We start from the raw sequence: 25,289 nt of genomic DNA on the forward strand, positions 1-25,289 counted from the left end.
TGCAGAAGCATTTGCTGGACGTGCCATCTATTCTTTAGGTGATTTGTATTTGGTATATGATCAGTTTCAGCTGGCTTTGGAAAGCAGGGACATAACCACTATGAGAACTCCTATTGGGCTTGTCAAGATGTGTACCTTGCCTCAAGGTGCCACTAATTCTGTTGTGCATATGATGAATGACATGCATAAGGTCCCTCATGATTACATACCTCATCTTACCATGCCTTTCTTGGATGATGTGCCCATTAAGGGGTGTGCAGAACAAGATAAGAATGAGAGTCTAAATGAGCAAGGATGCAGATACTTTGTGGCTGATCATATTTCAGCTTGTGAGAAGATTTTGGCTAGGTTAGAAGAAGTGAACTTGACACTATCAGGGCAAAAATCTGTTTTTGGAGTAAATGAGGTTGTCATTGTTGGACATATGTGTGGGTATTATGGCAAGAAACCCTCACCTGAGAAGGTGGATGCTATAGGAAAGATTACGGAGTATTGTTCTACCACTTCAGAGGTACAGAGATTCATTGGATCTTGTGTGTTTTATATGATTTGGATACCCCATTTTGCACACATAAGACATTGTTTATATCAGCTACTTCGAAAGGGGCAGAAATTTTATTGGGATGAGACCCACACTAGAGCCATGCGGAAATTGAAGGAGTTATTGCAGATAGCTCCTACTCTCAGGAAAGCGGATTATAATTGCGGAAGGCCTATTGTATTAACAGTTGACACTAGTCCAATTGGCATAGGTTGGGATGTGGGTCAAGATGATGTAGATGGAAACAGGTATGCTATTCGGTTTGGGGCGAAAGTCCTAAATGAGAGACAGAGGAGATATCCGCAAATCAAGAGGGAATTACTGGGAATTGTTACGGATCTCAAATGTGACAACGATTACTTTATTGGAGCCTCAGTTGTGGTAGAGACAGATTGCTTGCCATTGATAGGTATGATTACGAGTTGCTCTACTCCGGATATAGCTATGTTGAGATGGATTGCATACATCAAGTCATTAAATCTAGAATGTAAACATATAGCAGGAAAGGATAATCCAGTGGCAGATATGCTGTCTAGAGCTAGATATGATGATGAGGAGACACTACTTGCAGAAGAGGATGATGCAGAAATTTCAGCCGCTATGGTTGATCATGTTTGCCATGTCTATGATATTGTGGCTTTCATAGAAGAACTCTATGTTGGAGATTGGTTGCAGATTGGCAAGTACCTTAGTACATAAGCAAAAGAGATGAATGGACAGATGAAGAGTTCAAGAAGATCAGAAGAAAAGCCTATGGTTATTTTCTTAAGGATGGATTTCTTTGGAAGCACCAGAAGAAAAGAGGTGGATTACCCTTGCGGGTTGTCTGCGATAAAGAGACACAGTTACAGGTGATGAGGGAGTTTCATGAGAGTCCTTGGGCTGGTCATAGAGGAGTGTGAGCTACTTATGAGAAAATCAAGGAGAAATATTGGTGGAAAGGCATGTATAGAGATGTTTCTCACTTTGTAGAGACTTGTAGAGACTGCGAGATGTATTCGATAGTGCGTCATCGAGATGAGCTTCATTCAACCTATCCACTATGCATTCATTATAAGTGGGTAGTTGATTTGATTACTATGCCTATGGGCCTATGGCAGATGAGATATAATGTTTTGGCTAGAGAGGATCTTACCAATCATGTTGAGGGCAGACCTTTGAGAACGAAGACCACTAGTGCAGTGTGTAAGTTCTTATTGGAAGAAATTTTCTGCAGGTATGGATGTGTGGGTAAGATCACTGCAGATCGCGGTGAATTGGATGCAAATGAAGCTAGGGAGTTTTTCTCTCAACTAGGAATCAAGTTGGCTCTCACTAGAGCATACAATCCAGAGGGAAATGGGAAGAGTGAAAGAGGAAATCCGCCGATAGTGAAAGCATTAGCCAAAGCATGCAGAGGACGGATTGGAGAATGGCCGAGACTTCTACCATTTGCTTTATGGGCTGATCGTATGACTCACGGTGTTACCACAGGATATATGCCCGCAGAGTTGATGTATGGTCAGAAATCGGTTATGCCGACTGAGACTTGTGCTTTGACTTGGTCAGTTTTACCTTGGCAGGAGGATTTGACGAGAGAGGAGCTCTTAGCTCTTCGGATTCGGCAGTTGGAGAGAAGACTAGAGGATATTCAGCAAGCTATTGGCAGGCTAAAGGTTGCTAGACTAAGAAATCAGGACAGGTTTGACAGCAGGCATCGCTTGCGGCCTAGAGCAATAGAAGAGGGAGACTGGGTATTAGTCTTTGATAGCAGCCTTGAAAATCAGCATACTGCACTTCGGAAGATGGTGAAAACATGGTTTGGACTATACATAGTCAGACATGTCTTTGATAACGCAACATATGAGCTGACAGAATTCGATGGGACAGTGCTTCGAGTGCCTATTGAAAGAAAAAGAGTCAAGATTTTCAAGAAAAGAGATGATGAGAATTATGCATTGGAAGAATTTGCAAGAAAAGAGCAACGAGAAGAAACTCCAGTAGAAGAAACAAATGATATGATAGATAATATTGCTGAAATATCATAAATATACAATGAAGAGATTGATTTGTTCATGGATCTTGACGATAATGATCATGGGTAGTTGGCCCATCCGGAGGATGCGCAGGATCAGAGGGGGTCGATGTTGTACTGCTACGCATTCGAGGTGTGGAATCCACCAAAAATCTGTGTGTGTGACATTTGTTACTTTGTACATACTTGGTTGTTGTGTTTGCATTTTTGTTCTGTGTGGTGCCAAACAAGTTCATATTGACATGTGTTCTAAAAGCTTGTAATAGCATTGGGCCGTAAGGCATGGTAGAATGATACCTGATCAGATAATCAGGACAGAATCCGATTTTGATGTAGAAGTAGGAAATGCACTCATTGATATGTACTCCAAACATGGAGAACCTGCAGAAGCTTATGAAGTGTTCAATGAGCTAGAAAATTCAGATGTAGGATCATGGGGTGCAATGATTGCTGGTGTTTTTTTTAAAGGTCATGATCTAGCGAGTATTGAACTTTATGGATGGATAGAACAGGAAGGTGTGTTTCCCAACAGGGTTGTCTTTTTGTCCGTCTGAAAGCTTGTGGAACTATTGGGGCTTTGGAAGTAGGTCAAGATGTCCATGCTGACATAACTAAAAGAGGTTTGGAAATGGAGCTGCATGTAGGCAATATACTATTAGACATGTATGGCAAAGGTGAAATGACACGTCGAGACAAGATGATAGAGTCGAAGGTTCCAACAATGGGCCATAGTTCCACTTTTCTTTCTAGTGCTTTTCAGAACCAAGAGCAGCCTAGTTCGACATTTGCACTTGTAGTGCTGAACCATCAACTACCTTTACTGACATGACTTTTATGGGATAAAGCATGTTTTCGAATATGACCAGATGGGGGAGCAAATCGGATTTATGATGGTGCCCTTGATTTTCTGCCATCTGAGGATGCATTTGAAGTTCGTAAACGGTATAAACCTGATGTGATCAAAGGAGACTTGGATTCTATTCGACCAGAGGTGAAGGAGTTCTATGCTGGGCTAGGCACGAAAATCCTGGACAACTCAGGGGATCACGATACCACAGATCTTTGGAAATGCTTGTCGTATTTGAATGACACATTACCAGAAATAAAGAAAGAGAGAGTAAAAATAATTCTTCTTGGTGCCTTTGGGGGCAGGTTAGATCACATGTTTGCACATCTCAATGCACTCCACTTATTTCCTACAGTCCCGATTATTCTTGTGAGTGATGACAGCATGGCTTTCCTACTGCCGAAAGGATTCAAGCATGAAATTTTCATCAATCCATCAGTTTAAGGTCCTCATTGTGGTCTAATTCCATTAACTGGTCCTTCTAACATCTCTACAACCGGCTTGAAGTGGAATGTAGATAAGTGTTCTTCACATTTCGTTGGCATTATCAGTACATCAAACATTCCTGAGAGCAACAGAGTGACTGTACAAGCAGATACTGATTTGGTCTGGACAATAGAGCTACAACAACTCTATGATCAACTTCGAAACACTATTGCTTTAAAGTCAAAGGCCCCTGGAGATTCATGATGAGATGTAGCTCTCCCATGCACTTTACCATTGGAATAGCAGCAATGTATAGCCTTTTTACATTCCAAGTGTTTACAGAGATCTGTTACATTTGATAGATCTGTCGAGATAACCTTTGTTGTAATATTATGGAGGAGGAAACCTGTATTTAGTGTTGTGACAATGCAATTTGGTAGGAGCTAAAGATTTCAAAGAACAAGAGAGAAGAGAGATTGTTGGACAGGCACGAAATGAAGCACCAAACTCTTGCATTGGAAAGAGAAGCAGTTCGACAAGAAGAAGACCATTGCCTTTGTGTTGAACCAGAGGCTGGAAAAAGGGGATCTATTTGTGGGCACGATTGGTGATGGTATGTATCTAGTGCTTTTCTAAGGGGGGAAGAAGGCCGCTTTTCTGGTAAAAAAGGGGCCGCTTTTCTAGGGCCTATTGCGGAAGGAACTGAGGATTGGGGGAGAAAAAAGCACACGAAGAAAGGGGAGAATCATGAAAACTGACTTTGGTGGGATCTCTGCATAACAACTGGGGGAATGTGGAATTGAGAAGAAAAGGGAGAGCTTTTCCACAAGGAGGGTATTGAACCTTTTGAAAGCGCTTCACAGAGTAACGGCCTGCAAGATTATTCATCGTCGTCTGTAGCTAACGGCTACATCTATCAAAAAGGACTATCATATCACGTCCTAACAGCAAAGAAGACGTGGACGAGGTGGCAGACAAAGCCGTAGATGAAGGAGACCCAGAAGACAAGGATGAGGCTGCGATGCAACTGAAGAAGCGGACAAGGAGGAGAATGCTCAGAGGAGATAGAGAGAGATATCCAGTGATTACTGATGTGACACATATGAAGCTAGGCACTGCTGTGACGGTGAAGAAGCTTGACATAATCTTCTGAAGTTGACGATGCAGCTGCTGCAGCAACACTTAGAGGTTGCATCTTTAGCCCTGTCTTAGATAGAAAGCCTGAGTGCTGTTCGAATTCATATACCAAAAGACCTTCGTTCACTTGATGCCCGTGAAAGCACTGCAAGTGGAATATATGGTTGTTGTTTTGGCAAACTGTCTGCCAATGCTTATCCATCTTGTTACAGATTCAACACAATTACCATGACTTTACTTAGAGCCTGATCCAGAATAGCACCTTATCATAGGTTTTGTTTGTGAAGATGTTGATCTTGCCCGACATGGTTCTCTTTGTATTATGCAGTTTGCTTTTGAAGATGAAGTTTAGCCTATTGATGCTTTGAAAGGCACAAATACATTAATGCAGGCTTACAAACCTGCATTAGACTCTCCTCATATTACCATTATTGTGCATGAATGTAAGCAGGATAGTGAGGCTTTGTACTTCTGATATGGGATCAAGCTGAATAATGTTTTCAATACTGAGACTGCCTATTCTTTAATTGAAGAAGTAGATGGCATCAGTGCAACAGGAACACCCTGGTTATTTACAGATTCAAAGACTAGAGTGGGTGCAGAAAATAGAGCTTTCAAATTGAATTTGATCTGCTAAATTGACCTTCTATCCTGGAATTATTCAAAGTCCTCTGTGGTTGCGACTTTTCTTTCAAAATCCTTCGACAGTGCTGCTTCCTTCCCCTTCTTCCTCTCCTTGGTGAGTTGTTCTCCCTTGATGCTTGCTGCTTGTTGTCTCCTCTCTTTGCCTCTTGTTTCTCTTATTCTCCTCTCTTTTGTTCTCTCTTTCTTCCTCTCCTTGGCTTTCTTCTCTTTAGCTGTCTTATTTCCCTTCTTGTCTCTTTGAAGTGAAAGAAGAGGTGAGTAATGAGGAGGTGAGTCATGAAGAGATTAGTGGAGGTAGACTGCATGTCAGCTGAACTCGAGCTCCAGAATGCGCAGAAAACGTAGGAAAGGCACAGTTTGAAAAGAAATTGCTTGTATCTTTTGAATTTTGACTTCTGCGTCTATTTTTGCGTGTATATGCACGTCTGCATTTACGTAAACGCACTAATAGATGCATATTTAGACACGCACATAGGCGCAGGCATAGACGCGCAGATAGACACAGGCATAGATGCGCATTTAGCACGCTTGCGTTTTTATCATAAGTTTTTGTATTTAAAATAAGTTTTGATAGTAAGTTATTATCATAAACATATTAATAATAAATTTGATGTTGTCATAAATTACGTTTAATCATGTCGTCATTATCACCTAGTGCGGTGCATGCTGATGAGTCAACGAGCACATCCTCAAGTGAGGATGAAACATTATGTCTTCATAATCGAGATGCATGGCTACGACGAAAAATTAAATGCATGTGTAATTGTTGTCAAGGGTGTATTTTTCGAGCACGTCGAGTTGCAATGTCACACCTCAACATGTATGGAGAATGGGACCGAGAAAAGTCACTGGTATTCATTGTTTTTAACACTAAGATTTCTAGTCTATGTTTGAAATATATATCAACGTACATGTAACTCCCTTTTGTGGTTGAGCAGGATGCAATGCGACATCCTCAGATGCTCCCTCCCAGGCGTCAAGAGACTGCAAAACGTCGACACAAGGATGTAGAGTCTTCAAGAAGAGTGGAGATTGACGACCATGATAGTAGCCCTCATGAAATGCCCTATCAAGTTGTAGAGGATGAGATTTTGGACAACATGGTACACGATCTACTTTCGCAACCGGTTTGGGGAGAAGGTCACTCGACGAAGCCAGATGACCCACTATACGTAGCATCATCTACTCAGTTATATGAAGGTTGTACGTACTCTGTTCTTCGTGCGTCCCTCGAGATACTTAGCTTGCAAACAATTTATGGATGGAGTAGTGTTAGTTTGAATGCGCTATTGAAGTAGGTATCAATTCAGTTTGGCTTATAAATCATAATATTAATTGTTTTATTTTGAAATTAGACACAAATATATGTTGGTGGTTTTTTAACTCACTTTTAAAAATATATGTAGGTTATTATCACAAATGCTTCCAAAAGGAAACAAATTGCCAACTAAGAGAGAGCAAGCAAGACATTACTTGACATCTCTAGGAGGCCTCAATTATGTCAAGATCCATGCATGTGTCAATGATTGTGTCTTATTTTGTGGGATTCATGAGTTTACACGAGAGTGTCCTGTTTGTGGTGAATCAAGATACGAAGTGGAGATGAAGTCAATGGATGTGCCTCTCGTAAGGTTTTGCGACATTTTCATATTATTCCACATATTCAACTTATGTTCAAGTGTAAGTAAGTCTATTGGAAAGCTCATGTCATGGCATGCTAGTCATCATTCAAGTGATGGAAAATGGAGCGTCCCTGCAAACACATCGGCATGGCAACATATAGACAATTTGTGGCTCGTTTTCAAAGAAGGGCCAAGAAATTTGAGATTTGGTTTAGGTATGGATGGAATCAATCCATTTGGCATCAAAAGCACATCATACAGTGTATAGCCAGTGGTATTGGTAAGCTATAATATTCCTCCATCCATGGCAATCAAAAAGGGACATATAATGTTGTCCCTTCTGATTCCTGGAAAGAACAAGGTAAAAAACTGGACATTTACTTAGAGCCTTTGATTGAAGAGTTAGAAATGTTATGGGAAGATATTGAGGTGCAAGATACAAGCGCATCTGCATCCTTTAGAGATTTCACTTTGAAGGCCATGTTGTTGTGGACCATGCATGACTTTCGAGGATATGGAGAGTGTTTAGGTACATGTATATAACTCTATATTTGAAATTCAAGACTTGAATCAATTGCATGTTATTAATTCACTTGTTGTTCAGGTTTAACCACATCAGGATATCATGCATGTCCTATTTGTGGTCCCTCTCTAGTTTCCTCTAGGCCGGCACGTTTAAAGAAGGTTATCTATGACAATCATCATCGATTTCTTCCTATTGACCATCGCAAATATGCACTACAAGGGTACACACATATAGCGATGCTAAGTAGTGATTTTTTTTCCGACATCGGTAATAGCGTCACTATCTGCGTCGCTATTAGTGTCGCTATTTAGCGACGTAAATAGCAACGCTAATAGCGACGACTTATTGTGGTAACATTTTGTGGAAACCTGAACATTTCTTTCAAACGAGCGCGCGAAGGTGGAGAGAAAGAGAAAGGGAGGTGAGAAAGAGAGAGAGGTGAGCAAGGGAGGTGAGCAAGGAAGCAAGCTGCGAGCCGCACGCGAGGAGAGGAGCGTCGCCCACACGAAGAGGTCGTGGAAGAAGAAGAGAGCACGATGGTATGCCCTGTTTTGGTTTCTTTACAATCTTTGTTTTGCTTTGCAATGTAGGTTAGAAAGTGTCGGTTTGATCTTTGTGTTGCTTTGTGTTGCTTTGCAATGTAGGTTAGGAAGTGTTAAAAGAGAGAGAAATGGAAGCAAGTGTTTTCAAAATTTTTCTTGTGTTGGTTTTTATTCTTTGCAATGTAGGTACGAAAATGTATGTGTGTGAGCATAGTTTAGAGACGACCTTAAAGATAGATAAGTTTAGAGACAAGCTCAAAGAGATAGGTACGAAAATTTTAAAAAAAGGACCTGAAATATATATAGTGGAGTGGTCCCAATATACAATATAGAATCGTTATTAAATTATCATTCCATTACATCACAGTCAAGATGTCTAGCACTCATGACCAACATGGTGGTGATCATGAGGCTTGGCTCAATCAATGTGTCCCTTGTCCATGCACGCAATGCAAATTGGCCATTCATCGAAAACGTTGTTTGTCCATAGAGCATGTGCAACGGTATGGAGAGTTTCGAGTTGAGATAATCAACCAAGCAGTCTTGAATTACGAGATTGCGGTAAGTTCTCTCTCATTACTATATGACATGTAATTGATTTAAGTATAATAGTTTGGGGTTATCTTAGAAGTTAGCTCCTTAACGTCTTTTACAGGGTCAGGGCCATGTCGATACATTGCAGTCTGCAGATTTCTTGCGTCCAGTAAGATGGGTTCGTCCGCGCTCTATACAAATGCGATCCGAGATAACTAACTGTCTCATAGAAGGTGATAACTCTCAACCCCCTTCTATGGGTGAGAATGCTGGAGACATGGACAATCCTCCTGCTTTTTTGGAGCCCAATTTAAAGGACATGATCAAATCATTGCTTCCGATGGACTCGGAATACCAAGATCCTTTAATTGCGGAGGTTGCCATTCCATTGTATGATGGGAGTCGGGTATCCCGTTTGATGACACTTCTTGCATTGTTGAGCATACAAACTAAGTATGGATGGAGCGATGTGAGTGTGACAGAGCTATTCAGGTATATTATGATGTGTATGATTCTTTATTGAAAGCCATTAAAATGTGCTATGTAGTACTCTAATAACGTGCTTCATTGCAATTTGTAGAATGTTGAAATCTTACATTTTGCCTACCCAAAACACGATGCCTGAGTCTCCTGATGATGCAACTATAATAAAAATGCCTCATAGATGCACATTTAGACGCGATTTTGGAATACAGAGAAAATCTTACGGGCGCATCTATCCGCGCGTCTATCATTTCGCATCTATAATCGCATGTATCAACGAATTTACACGCAAAAATAGACGCGCAATAGATGCACATATACACGCGCATATAGACACGCTGATAGACGCGTTTTTACAAGCACTGGTAGATGCGAACGGAAAACAAAAAATATCTTTTTTTTAAAAAGATATTTATTTTTTTTTAAATTTGAATTATGAAGCGTGTGTATAAGCGCGTGTAGTCTACACTATAGACGCGCGTATAAACTCAAAATATCTGCAATTTAGACGCGCGGATAGACGTGCAAAACAGAACTGGCCTCCCATACATCAAATTGTGCATTTGGGAAAAAGACAATATATCTTACCGGCACGAGAATTGAAAATAAAAGTCTATGTATTCATTATATATCAAAATCATTTACAAGGGAAGTTTAAGTGCTTGCGACCTAAAGCGTGGCCGCAAGCAGTAGGCTCAAAGATGGATCATACATATACAAGAAAAGAAGGCCTCATGAGGAGGTATTGTGCTTCTCTACGAATCTAAAGAGGAAACATCTTCGCTAGTACCACCATGGCTACTAGCGTCGCTATCCCCCTCCTCGCTATGATCCACATCCGGGTTCGCCTACACACACAAAAGATCAGGGTTGCTTACATAGACAAGGTGGAGAAAAAGTTATAATTAGCTATACTTTTAATAGGAAAGTAAGAAAAACATACCTCCTCTGGTTGTGGAATCCTTATGGCCCGGTTGTATTGGTCCTCAGTGATGAGACCCTCCTCATAGAAGTGAAGCCATGTGGCTGTGCGGTTATGGCCTCGATGGTAACCTACCTCTCTAGGAGTAGGTATCCTACCAATGATGGTAGTCTGCAAAACATTTAGATATATAAAAACAATTATGAGTCACAATATATTAGAATAAAATATATAAAGAATTGAAAGAAATATAATTTTAAAAAACTAAAAATCAAAATATACTTACAAACTCTGCCTCCCACGACTCTCTGTCGCCTGATTTGTAATGCGACGATCCCATGGTTTCCATTTGGATCCGTCGCACCTCTGCATACTGGCGACTCTTCACTTTCTCTGCTGCTTTCTTCTTGGCTTCTTCCACTCTATGTGGTGGCACATAGGTGGTTGGCTATAGGCTCCACGCCCCTCCTCCTACCTCTGCAGTGAGTCCCTGGCCCGTGTCATGAGGTGGGATCTTTTGTTGTGAAGCATATCCCTCACTTTTGTGCGTCCCCAATCATCCGAGAATCGCTGACCCTCAGGATTTGGGTACCTCCTATGGACTGCCCTCAACACCTCTCCTGCCACAAGCCGCTTTTCTAATTTTTGAAGGCAATGAAACAATCTTTATACGTCGCATGCAGGACGCTCCTCATGTACGCCATTACATCCCTTCCTTCATCATCATGAAAGATGCCACCAGCATCTGTAACTCTATAGTACTGGCATACAACCTCCTCTACGTGATCTACTGGTGAGGGTGATCGCTCGCCACCTCCTAGGCAACCCCCACACAAGCCTCGTCCTCCCCCTCGACTCTCCCTCCTCCCTCTCTGTCGACTACCCTCTGCCTCGCTGGACGCATGAGCTTCTGCAGATGCACGTGCTTCTGCAGATGCTTGTGCTTCAGCCGATGCACGTGGAGTACCTGCATATATGGAGTACATATATGTGGAGTTTGGGAAGTAGTGCCAGGCAAAGACGTCAAAGGCGTCCCAGACATGACACTGAATACCTCGTCCGCTATGGGAGAGCGACCAAGGTGTCTGGTCATCTCTCCCATGAAGTCTTCCCTACTAGGAAAACCTCCAAAAAATGCATTGACCCCCCTGCCAAAGAAGGCCAATGTATCATTCATGCGATCCAAATCTGGGTCATTGCTAGATGAACCAGGATACGATATTTGTAAAAAAAACACAGGAAAAAGACAATTTTATTTGCATACAAAAAATCATATATTGCCTACATTTTCAAATAGCTTTCTTTATACATTGAGCATAAAATTTAAGTGCTAATGCTTCTCATAAACAAAAAAATTGATAAACACAAACATGGGATTGGTCACATTCATCATTGCAAAAATATATTGTTTACTATCAGAACTGGGAGACCTAGCACGTGTATCCCCGCATCTAAATTGCAGGTTAGACGCGCCCTCAGACGCGCTCCAAAGTCAACCTTCTGTACAACGCGTCTATCTTCGCATCTAAGATGCAGCACAGACGCACTGTCAGATGCACATTCTAGGTCATTGTGCATGTATAATCGCATGTAGACTGCAGGTCCAGCGCGTGTATCATCACGTGTAGACTGCAGAGCACACGCGCCAGCACATGCCATCTAAGACGCGCCCTAAGACGCTATGAGAGGAAACATTTTTCACGTCTATATCTGCGTCTACACTAAAATGTAGACGCGCTATCAGATGCGCTCGGTCGGCTGATTTTAGCCGGACTACCGCCATTGATGATTTACAAAATGCAATACATAATGGAATCAATCCTAAATACACAAACAGAGCAGAGAGAGGAAGAGAGAAATAAAGAGAGAGAGAGAGAGAGAGAGAGAGAGAGACTCACCTTGGGTGTTTGGTGTGGCGGGTGGTGGCGCTTCTTCCTTCTCCTTCTTCCTCTCCTTGGTAAGTTACCCTCCCTTGATGCTTGCTTGCTGCTTCTTCTTGTTCTCCTCTCTCTTGTTCTCTCTTTCTTCCTCTCCTTGGCTTTCCTTTTTTCCTTCTTGTGTGTTTGACATGAAAGAAGAGGTGAGTCATGAGGAGGTGAGGCATGAAGAGACTGCATGTCGGCTAAACTCAAGCTTCAGAACCACAAAAAATGTAGGAAAGGAAAGGCGCAATTTGAAAAGAAATGATTTAAGTATGGTTTGAATTTTGACGTGTGCATCTATTTTTGTGTGTATATGCACGTCTATTGTTCAGGTAGACGTGAGTATAGACACGAACATAGACGCGGAAATAGACGCCAATATAGACGCGTACGTAAACACGGATATAGACGCGCATTTAGTCTTTATCATGATTTTTTGTCTTTAAGATAAGTTTTGATAGTGAATTCTTATCATAAGTTTTAATGTATTTATAATGATTTTTGCGTATTTAAAATTGAGATCTTAGAATAATTAATACGCTAGCTTTAAGTTTTTATGTAAACATATGAATGACAAATATTTTGATGTTGTCATGAATTAGGTTTAATCATGTCGTCGTCATCACCTAGTGCTGATGCCAGGAGGCATATTCCACGGTGGATTCCGTGAGGTTTTACGGTGGATTCCGTAAACTTAGATGACCGGGGCTCATACACAAAGAGGATTCTTTGTGCGAGAAGTTGATGGGGACGCCTGTCCTTTTCGGGCGTTTCATTAATTTAGTGTGTACATGGGTGATTCCATAGCGGGTAATTCCGCAAAATGCATATTAAATTAATAAACGTTTATGAGTTTAGAGTGCGCACTTGTAATAAATTAAGGTTAGGATTTATTTCTAACCAGTTGATTTATTTATGTAGCTGAAGACTGCTAGGTATTCACTTTTGTCGGTTTAATTGTATTATTTTACTAACGATTGTGAATGCTTCAGTTGATGTGTAGAGATAGCAGCAGTGGCGGAGGAAAGCATTGGAGTTTAGCGAGTATTCGACCTTTGGATTATATTTTGATAGGCGCCACGCCTATATTTTGTTATGTCTATTGAGACATTGATTATTGATTATTATTTTGTATGCGCCTATGCGCACGGATATGTTATTTCTATTTTGACATTGAGATTGGGCGTGCCAGACTCTATGGGCACCGTCCATTAGCTTTATTTTCCTATTTTTGTAGAAAGCAAACTCAAAAGCTAAAAGCTTGTCATATTTTTGTAAATTGGGCTATTATTGAGCATGAAGATTGAAATATACATAAAATACATGCTTTGTGAAGCGCTCACACAAGGCATGGGGGAGATTGAACCCAATTTGTCTCTTGCCTCTTGTCGTGCATGCTTTTACATTGTTTTTTGTGCAAAAAGGTAGAGTTCATTGTTCTTGGGGGCCTTCCGGGATTCACCACGTGAGCATTCTGCGTTCGATCTGCGCACCAGTGGTATCAGAGTGGAGCAGAGATCAAGAGCTTCCAATCACTACCAATCTCGGGCAAAGGCGGAGCTCCAGGAACAAACGGGCTCTACAGTCAATCTCGTCGCGAACCGTCGATACAGGCAGACTTCTGGCGATCAAGAACCCCTGTTTCCACTGTCAGATCGCGAAGGACCAGGCTCTGCAGGCGAAGGACCACGCATACATCTCCATCATCAAGTCGTTGAAAACAGAGATAAGCTCTTCTCAAATTCAAGTTAATTACTTTATCAAAGCTTAATCTTAAGCTTGAAGCTCCACAAAATTTCAGTCGTCGTATCAGAAGAGGCCTCCGAATTTTTTGCGCGGCCAAAAAACGGCCCCCCCCACGAAAATTTGACGCCGTCCTGTTTATCTCCATTAAGCTTATTAAGCTTAAGCTTAATTACTTAAGCTTAAGTTACTCAACTCTCATCAAGTCACACAGAACAGATAAGTTGATATACTCCAGGTCCTGCGCTGCCAAAGTTAAGTTCTGTAAGTCAATTGAAATCAAGTCCTATAAGTTCTGCAAGTCGGCTTAAGTTCAGCAAGTCAACAACTCTGCAAGTCTGCTAAGTCTGCAATTCTGCAAGTCAGACTAAATCAGAACTGACTAGTGCTTAAAACTCATAGAAGACTTATTCTTATGCAAAAACTCTGAACTGGAAAGTTGTTCGCAGCAAGCTGTTCTACCTATCCACAAGTTCGTTGAAGTACTTTCAGCAAACGAAGATAGAAATATTGCTGATTTTCTGAAAATATACAAAGAAATACCCAAAAATACATAGCCTTATAACCCCAAATTTGAGCTACGCTCATCCCGCTAACTTGATTTTGAGTGAGAAAGGTTTGTTGAGTTTTAGAGGTTAACTACCCCACATATGGATGATCCTATGGCTGAAGATGACTTACCTGAGCCTACCATGGAACAAAAGCTGGATCTAATCATGCTACAACTGGAAGAAGAGCGAAGGGCTAGGCAAGCATTGCAAGCGCAATTGACAAAACTACAAAGAGCATCCACCGACAAAGAAGAACCTCAAGCTGAAGATTTGATTCGACGTACCATCGACGCCACTCTTGAAGCACAAAACATTCGCAAGGAATCCAAGATAAGTAAACGAAGTTTCAAATTTCGCACTTTCAATGGCATACGAGAAGGAAAGACTGTTTTATCATTCATTAGCCAGTTTGATGACTATTTCCATGAGGAAACTTATCCCGAAAAAGATAAAATCAAGTGTGTTACTAATCATTTGATAGACAGAGCATCACTTTGGTGGACTGTAGTCCGCAAGAGCATAGAATGTCCTGCTACTTGGGAAGATTTCAAGAAGAAGTTCATGCAGAATTTCCTTCCACCGCAATTTCATGAGAAGGCTATCAAGCAATGGGATTTACTTCAACAACGGGATCGTGAGCCTATTCCACAGTATACATAGCGTTTTTGGAATGCACTTCTACAGCTACGCATGCTTGAAGACATACCAGAGACGACACATAAGCGGAAGTATATGTCTGGACTTCTTGGACATTACTACGCTGAAGTGAACATGTTCAAGCCTGCTACCCTTGAAGATGCCATCTCCTTAGCTCATGACACTGAAGATAAGTTACGCGGAAGAGATAGACGACCACAGCAATTCCAAGCCAACGGTAATTATGGATCTAAACAATTCAATTCCAATTTTAGAAGGTTTAATCCAAGTCGTTTCTCATCACCATCTTTCCGCAAGAATTGGGCTAAACCACCTGCATTACCCTCCAATGTCAATCCAAATCCTAAACCTATTCCACAAGCAAATCCAAATGTACCCAGACTTCCAGCCATTGCAAATAATGTAACCAAAGCCAAGCCAATAGTATGCTACAAGTGTCACCAGCCAGGGCATCTCGCAACAAATTGTCATTCAAAGAAGCCACCAGCACATATCAACTATCTTGGAGCCATGGACGAAGACGAGCATGAGGATATGCCAGATTTCACTGAAGATGAGGATGATCCTACTACTACTTCTGACATTTTACCAGGTATGCCTACTTCACATTCATTATTAACTATGAAATGTATGGTGCATGGAAAGGAAAGAACTATTTTACATGATGACGGTAGTACCCATGACTTTATTTCAGCAAAATTGGAAAGGAATTAAAATTGCATATTGTACCTCCGCATTATCGCATAAAAGTTGCATTTTTAGGCACTAGGTACAATGGCACACAAGAAGTACAAGATTTAGAAATTCAAATTGGTGCATACATTGAAAGAAGAAATTTCTTAGTTGTCCCATTACAGTCAAGCGACATTATTTTAGGAATGCCATGGAGACACCAGCATAATCCAAATATAGATTATTTCACACACACAATGAATATTAATTTTCAGGGAAAATCTATTACATTATATGGTATGCATGCATCTCATATTTTTCCACTGCTTTCGCATACTCAAGCAAAACGTGCATTACGCAAGAATACTAAATCATATCTCATTTGGGTGAATGAATTGCACGCAAAGGAAAATCATATGCACCCTAGGCATAAGGAATTTCTTGCATATTTTAAGGACTGTTTTGCAGAAGACCTACCACCAGGTTTACCACCTTCACGTCCAGAAGACCATAAGATTGATTTAATTCCTGGCACACAACCACCTTGCAAAGCACCATATAGGCACAATCAAATAGAGCAAAAAGAAATCCAGAGTCAAGTTGAAGAATTACTAAATAGAGGCTTAATACGACCTAGCAGTTCTCCATTCGGTGCACCTGTACTCTTAGTCAAGATAAAGAATAATACTTATCGTATGTGTATTGACTACCGAGCATTAAATAAGATCACTGTAAAAAATAGGTATCCTATACCTAGAGTTGATGACCTTATGGACAAACTGCAAGGATCTTCTATATTTAGTAAAATTGACCTTAAGTCTGGATATCATCAGGTGAGGCTAGATAGATCTGACATATTTAAGACTGCATTCAGAACACAGTTTGGCCATTACGAATTCTTAGTCATGCCATTCGGATTAACTAATGCACCTGCTACTTTCAGTAGAATGATGAACCGTATTTTTCTGAAATATCAGTATTGTGTGATTGTTTTCTTTGATGATATTTTGGTGTTCAGTCAAAGTGAAAAAGAGCATTATGAGCATTTATCATTAGTTTTTCAATTACTGAAAGAAAATCAATTGTTTGCAAATCCTGAAAAGAGTGAATTCTTTAAGACAGAAATAGAATATTTAGGTCATATTGTATCAAAAGAAGGAATTAAAGTTGATCCTAAGAAAATTGATGCAATATTGCATTGGCCTGTTCCTAAAAATGTACATGAATTACGCTCATTCCTTGGTCTTGCTAGTTTCTATAGGAAGTTTGTACGTAATTTTTCATTACTTGCTTTACCATTAACCAAACTTCTTAAGAAAGGAATTGTTTATCAATGGACTAAAACTCAGCAGAAATCCTTTGACTTACTGAAACGTGCATTAACCAATGCCCCTGTTCTACAATTGCCTGATTTTAACAGACCATTCTTTCTAGTTGTGACCGATGCTAGCAGATCAGGAATAGGAGCCGTACTAATGCAAGACAATCATCCAATAGCATATTCTAGTTCTAAGCTGAAATCCTCTGAGCTCAAATATTCCACTTATGACAAAGAACTATTAGCAATTGTACAAGCATTAAAACAATGGAAGCATTATTTAATGGGTTCAGAATTCATGATAAAAACCGACCAGCAAAGCATTAGACATCTACTTAGCCAACCCCAAATTTCTGACCGTCATATCAAATGGGCTTCCTTCATTCAAAGTTTTCATCCTATCATTCAATACCAACCTGGAAAAGAAAATGTAGTTGCTGATGCATTGAGTAGAAGATGTGCAATTCATAATATTTCTATCATATCTTTTGATTCTTTGATTGCTATGAAAGATACATATTCCTAGGATATTACTTTTCATTCTGATTGGCAAAAATTAGTTCAAAAAAATTTCATTCCTGTTGATTCATTATCATATAATGATGGATTTATGTTTTTTGAAAAGAGACTGTGTGTTACTATTCCATTCCGATCTTTTGTTTTGAATGAAATTCATTGTCCCCCATATCAAGGTCATAGAGGTATCATATCTACATTATGCATGTTAACTGAAGATTTTTATTGGCCGCATATGGATGCAGATGTATCTAATTTCATTTCTGAATGTTTGATTTGTCAAAGAATAAAGAGACATCATGGTAAACAGTATGGATTATTAATGCCTTTGTCTATTCCATCTAAACCTTGGAAACATATTTCTATGGATTTAATTACTGGTTTACCAAATACTAAATCTAACCATGACATGATTTGGATAATTGTAGATAGATTTAGTAAGCAAGCATATTTCATTGCATGTAAGAAAACTTTAACAGCATCACAAGCAGCACAATATTTTTTGAAAACTGTTTTTACTAACCATGGATTGCCAAAAGTGATTATTTCAGATCGAGATTCTAGATTTTGTAACAATTTTTGGATTACACTGTTTGCAAATCTAGGCACAAAGATTGATTTCTCATCTGCATTTCATCCAGAAACAAATGGACAAACAGAAGCCACAAATAGTACCATTTTAGATCTTTTATGTGCATATACTATCTCTAAACCTCAGACATGGGATACTCATTTGCATTTATTACAGTTTGCATATAACAATACACCGCACACATCTACAAAGAAAGCACCTTTTGAAGTCATTTATGGATATAGATTATCTACACCTGTTGCATCTTTGTCTAATAGAATTCAGAGTGCTGATGATATTGCTACTATGCATAACAGTATTTTTGATGAGGTTAAGGGTATGATTGCTAAAGCCTAACAATCATATACCAAACAAGCCAACAAGAAAAGACAAGCTATGAATTTCAAAGTTGATGATTATGTTTGGCTTAGAATAGAAAAGCGTAGACTGCAAAGTGTAGATAGACACCCAGTTGTTAAATTAGCTCCTAGATTCTATGGACCATTTAGAATCATTCATAAGATTAATGATAATGCATTCAAGTTAGAATTGCCATCTCATTGGAAAATTCATAATACATTTCACATTAGTTTATTGAGACCATTTAGAGGCCAATTACCTATCCACCCTGTTTATGAAAACCCACCTTTATTACAGGAAGAGACTGAAATACTTGAACCAGAAGCCATTATAGACACTGACTACATGACCACTAGAACTGGCCGAAGGTATTCTAGATATCTAGTAAAATTTAAGAACCATCCTGTAGAGGAAGCACAATGGATGCACGCTAGAGACTTAAATGCTTTCCCCACTCTGTTAGCTCCACATTGAGCTAATAGCAATTGAGGTCAATTGCTATCCCACCCCGGGGGTATGATGCCACGAGGCATATTCCACGGTGGATTCCATGAGGTTTTACGGTGGATTCCGTAAACTTAGATGACCGGGGCTCATACACAAAGAGGATTCTTTGTGCGAGAAGTTGATGGGGATGCCTGTCCTTTTCGGGCGTTTCATTAATTTAGTGTGTACATGGGTGATTCCATAGCGGGTGATTCCGCAAAATGCATATTAAATTAATAAACGTTTATGAGTTTAGAGTGCGCACTCGTAATAAATTAAGGTTAGGATTTATTTCTAACCAGTTGATTTATTTATGTAGCTGAAGACTGCTAGGTATTCACTTTTGTCGGTTTAATTGTATTATTTTACTAACGATTGTGAATGCTTCAGTTGATGTGTAGAGATAGCAACAGTGGCGGAGGAAAGCATTGGAGTTTAGCGAGTATTCGACCTTTGGATTATATTTTGATAGGCGCCACGCCTATATTTTGTTATGTCTATTGAGACATTGATTATTGATTATTATTTTGTATGCGCCTATGCGCACGGATATGTTATTTCTATTTTGACATTGAGATTGGCCGTGCCAGACTCTATGGGCACCGTCCATTAGCTTTATTTTCCTATTTTTGTAGAAAGCAAACTCAAAAGCTAAAAGCTTGTCATATTTTTGTAAATTGGGCTATTATTGAGCATGAAGATTGAAATATACATAAAATACATGCTTTGTGAAGTGCTCACACAAGGCATGGGGGAGATTGAACCCAATTTGTCTCTTGCCTCTTGTCGTGCATGCTTGTACATTGTTTTTTGTGCAAAAAGGTAGAGTTCATTGTTCTTGGGGACCTTCCGAGATTCACCACGTGAGCATTCTGCGTCCGATCTGCGCACCAAGTGCGGTGCATACTGATGAGTCAATGAGCACATCCTCAAGTGAGGATGAAACATTGCGTCTTCATAATCGAGATGCATGACTACGACGAAAAATTAAATGCATGTGTGATCGTTGTCGAGGGTGTATTTTTCGAGCACGTCGAATTGCAATGTCACACCTTAGCTTGTATGGAGAATGGGACCAAGAAAAATCACCAGTATTCATTGTTTTTTTTTACCACTAAGATTGCTAGTCTATGTTACGGGAATTATATATCAAGGTACATGAAACTCCCTTTTGTGGTTGAGCAGGATGTGGTGCCACATCCTTAGATGCTCCCTCCCGGGCGTTGAGAGGCTGCAAAATGTCGACGCGAGGAGGCAGAGTCTTCAAGAAGAGTAGAGACTGACGACCATGATAGTAGCCCTCATGAAATGCCCCATCAAGTCGTAGAGGATGAGAATTTGGACAACATCGTACACCATCTATTTTCACAACCGGTTCAGGGAGAAGGTCACTCTATGAAGCCAGATGATCCACTATATGTAGCATCATCTACTCCGTTGTATGAAGGTTGTACGTACTACGTTCTTCGTGCGTCCCTCGAGATACTTAACTTGCAAAAAATTTATGGATGGAGTAATCTCAGTTTGGATGCGTTATTGAAGTAGGTATCAATTTAGTTTGGCTTATGAATCATAATATTAATTGTTCTATTTTGAAATCAGATTGAAATATATGTTGGTGGTTTTTTAACTCAATTTTAAAAATATATGTAGGTTATTATCACAAATATTTCCAAAAGGAAACAAATTGCCAACTAAGAGAGAGCAAGCAAGACATTACTTGACATCTCTGGGAGGCCTCAATTATGTCAAGATCCATGCATGTGTCAATGATTGTGTCTTATTTCGTGGGATTCATGAGTTCGCACGAGAGTGTCTTGTTTGTGGCGAATCAAGATACGAAGTGGAGATGAAGTCAATGGATGTGCCTCGTAAGGTTTTGCGAAATTTTCCAATTGTTCCACGTAGAAAACTTATGTTCAAGTGTAAGTCTATTGGAAAGCTCATGTCATGGCATGCTAGTCATCGTTCAAGTGATGGAAAATGGAGGATCCCTACAGACACATCGGCATGGCAACATATAGATAATTTGTGGCCCGTTTTCAAAGAAGAGCCAAGAAATTTGAGATTTGGTTTAGGTATGGATGGAATCAATCCATTTGGCATCAAAAGTACATCATATAGTGTATAGCCAGTGGTATTGGTAAACTATAATATTCCTCCATCCATGGCAATTAAAAAGGGACATGTAATGTTGTCCCTTCTGATTCCTGAAAAGCACAAGGTAAAAAACATGGACATTTACTGAGAGCCTTTGATTGAATTATGGGAAGGTATTGAGGTGCAAGATACAAGTGCATCTGCATCCTCTAGAGATTTCACATTGAAGGCCATGTTGTTGTGGACCATGCACGACTTTCCAAGATACGGAGAGTGTTTAGGTACATGTATATAACTCTATATTTGAAATTCAAGATTTGAATTAATTGCATTTTATTAATTCACTTGTTTTTTCAGGTTTAACCATGTCAGGATATCATGCATGTCCTATTTGCGGTCCCTCTCTAGTTTCCTCTAGGCCGGCACATTTAAAGAAGGTTATCTACGACAATCATCATCGATTTCTTCCTATTGACCATCCCAAATTTGTTCTCCCTACTAATGGAATGACTCCACAATCTCTAACCATTCGAGATTGGAAGGAGAGATGGATTAATGCCGACAGCCACCCTCCACTCGGCATGAGTCGGTAAGAAGTGCATTTCTCTCGATTGACTTTAAAGTATTTAGCATGATGAATTGTTTACATAATATATTGTTTGTTTGTTAGGTTCTCTATATTTTTTTGTCTTTCGTACTGGACTGAACTCAAGATCAATCACCTGTTGGACCCCATGCACATATTCAAAAATGTTGTATCTACATTATGGGATCACTTGATAGGGGCTCGTGATTCAGTTAATGTAAGGGAGGATTTACGTAACATTGGTCGCATGAGACGAGCCTGGCCACGCATTGGACCCAGAGGAAGATTGAGCTACCCCATGCACCTTGGATGTTGTCAAAGAACGATGAAAAAATAGTGAAGAAACAAATATATAGCTTTCGAACACCCACAGGATGTATGAGATGTCTCAAGGGAGCCTTCATAAAGAAAAAGAAAAGAGGTGTGGAGCAACTATCTGGTTTGAAGTCCCACGATTGGCACGAAATGATTCAAGTAAGGGTATCTCTAACAATGAATATAGTAATTAGTGGAGTAACTATATGTAAACTTTGGGGTATGATGACTTTTTCCTCAACTAATCATTTGATCTATGAATATTGTTTACATTCAGTTCGTACTTCCTACTAGCATATCCCATTGTGTATCCAAAGATATACGTGATATGATTTACAAGATGGGAGAGCTTGTGAGGTGTGTATACATTGTATTTTTTCATTATATATCTTTGAATTTCTACACAAAAATAAGCAAGCACATCATACATCTTGACAGATACGTGAGCTCGAAGGAAATTGATCCAAACACATTGCAAGATGCTCGAGTATTATCTGTTGAGGTGGTTTGTTTGGTGGAGGAAATTTTTCCTCGATCCATTTTAATTACTCAATTACATTTACTCGTACATTTGATTGATGAGATCGCACTTTGTGGGGCAGTTCATGTAAGGTGGACGTTTTTTCTTAAGCGCTTTATGAAAACCTTGAAAGATTTTGTGACACAAAAAGCACGGCCTGAGGAAAGCATGGCTGAGGGTTGGTTAGTGCAATCATCCCTTGTTTATATCTCTGAATATCTTGCTCAAGTGGATCCCTCTCAACCATGACTATGGAAAGATGATGAAGACTTGAGGATGACCTCTATAGTACCTCAAGGAAAAGGAATGAGTAAAGTGCTAACAAAAGAAGAACTTCGTAAGTTAAATAGTTTTTGTGTGCTCAATAGTGATGTAATGAGCAAATGGGTGGCAATAGGGCTGAATGTTTCCTCATAATCAAGTCCATACTGTTGAGCATACCCCTTAGCAACCAGCCTAGCTTTGTACCTTTTCACGCTGCCATCTGACTTGCATTTGATTTTGTAGACCCATTTGCAACCAATGGTCTTTTTTCCTTCAGGAGTGGCACAAGATCCCATGTCTTATTTTCAGCCAATGCATTCATTTCTTCATCCATAGCTGCACACCAGTTCTCATTTTCCACTACTTCAGCATATGTACCTGGTTCTTTGATCTCCATCACTTTTGTCATGTAAGCATAATGCTTTGCTATGCCTCCAAACTTCTCTTCACTATACTCACACGCAGAAAATAAATGTAAACACAACGACCAAGTATGTACAACGTAACAAATGTCACACACACAACATCTGGGTGGATTTCACACCTCAGATGCACAGCAATACGACATCCACCCCCTCTAATCCTGCGCATCCTTTGGATGGGCCAACTACCCATGATCATTATCATCAAGATCCAAAAACAGATCAATCTCTTCATTGTGCATTTCCGGTATATCAACAAGATTATTTGTCATATTATCTGTCTCTTCCATTGGAGTTTCTTCTCATTGCTCTTCTCTTGCAAATTCTTCCAATGCATAATCTTCATCATCTCTTTTCTTGAAAATCTTGATTCTTTTTCTTGCAATAGGCACTCTAAGCACTGTGCCATCCAATTCGGTCAGCTCACATGTTGCATTGTCAAAGACATGTCTGACTATGTACGGCCCAAACCATCTTTTTACCATCTTGCGAAGTGCAGTATGCTGATTTTCAAGGCTGCTATCAAAGACTAATACCCAGTCTCCCTCTTCTATTGCTCTAGGCCGCAAGCGATGCCTGCTGTCAAACCTGTCCTTATTTCTTAGTCTAGCAACCTTCAACCTGTCAATAGCTAGCTGAATATCCTCTGGTCTTCTCTCCAACTGCCGAATCCGAAGAGCTAAGAGCTCCTCTCTCGTCAAATCCTCCTGCCAAGGTAAAACTGACCAAGTCAAAGCACAAGTCTCAGTCGGCATAACCGGTTTCTGACCATACATCAACTCTGCAGGCATATATCCTGTGGTAACACTGTGAGTCGTACGATCAGCCCACAAAGAAAATGGTAGAAGTCTCCACCATTCTCCAATTCGTCCTCTGCATGCTTTGGCTAATGCTTTCACTATCGGCGGATGCCCTCTTTCACTCTTCCCATTTCCCTCTGGATTGTATGCTGCGGTTAGATCCAACTTGATTCCTAGTTGAGAGAAAAAATGCCTAGCTTCATCTACATCCAATTCATCGCCATCCGCAGTGATCTTACCCACACAGCCATACCTGCAGAAAATTTCTTCCAATAAGAACTTACACACTACACTAGTGGTCTTCGTTCTCAAAGATCTGCCCTCAACATGATCGGTAAGATCCTCTCTAGCCAAAACAATATATCTCATCTGCCATAGACCCATAGGCATAGTAACCAAGTCAACTACCCACTTATAATGAATGCATAGCGGATAGGTCGGATGAAGCTCATCTCGATGACGCACTACCGAATACATATGGCAATCTTTGCAAGTCTCTACAAAGTGAGAAACATCTCTATACATGCCTTTCCACCAATATTTCTCCTTGATTTTCTCATAAGTAGCCCACACTCCTCTATGACCAGCCCAAGGACTCTCATGAAACTCCCTCATCACCTATAACTGTGTCTCTCTATCGCAGACAGCCCGCAAAGGTAATCCGCCTCTTTTCTTCGGATGCTTCCAAAGAAATCCGTCCTTGAGAAAATAACCATAGGCTTTCCTTCTGATCTTCTTGAACTCTTCATCTGTCCATTCATCTCTTTTGCTTAGTGTACTAAGGTACTTGCCAATCTGCAACCAATCTCCAACATAGAGTTCTTCTATGAAAGCCACAATATCATAGACATGACAAACATGATCAACCATAGCGGCTGAAATTTCTGCATTATCCTCTTTTGCAAGTAGTATTTCCTCATCATCATATCTGGCTCTAGACAACATATCTGCCACTAGATTATCCTTCCCTGCTATGTGTTTAAATTCCAAATTTAATGACTTGATGTATGCAATCCATCTCAACATAGCTATATCCGGAGTAGAGCAAGTCGTAATCATACCTATCAATGGCAAGCAATCTGTCTCTACCACAACTGAAGCTCCAATAAAGTACTCCTTGTCACATTTGAGAGCCGTAACAATCCCCAGTAACTCCCTCTTGATTTTCGGATATCTCCTCTGTCTCTCGTTTAGGACTTTCACCCCAAATCGAATAGCATACCTATTTTCATCTGCATCATCTTGAC

The 25,289-nt window shown here is 40.1% G+C and overlaps 1 pseudogene; it reads left to right on the forward strand.

The window, feature by feature from the left end:
* Nucleotides 1-2,845: 2,845 nt before the first annotated feature.
* On the forward strand, nt 2,846-4,180 carry LOC148024567 (thiamine pyrophosphokinase 1 pseudogene; annotated as a pseudogene).
* Nucleotides 4,181-25,289: the final 21,109 nt, after the last annotated feature.

This window comes from Lygodium microphyllum, chromosome 15 (assembly GCF_053477565.2).
Source record: "Lygodium microphyllum isolate KBCC chromosome 15, Lygodium_microphyllum_v1.1.10, whole genome shotgun sequence".
Taxonomy (NCBI): Eukaryota; Viridiplantae; Streptophyta; class Polypodiopsida; order Schizaeales; family Lygodiaceae; genus Lygodium; species Lygodium microphyllum.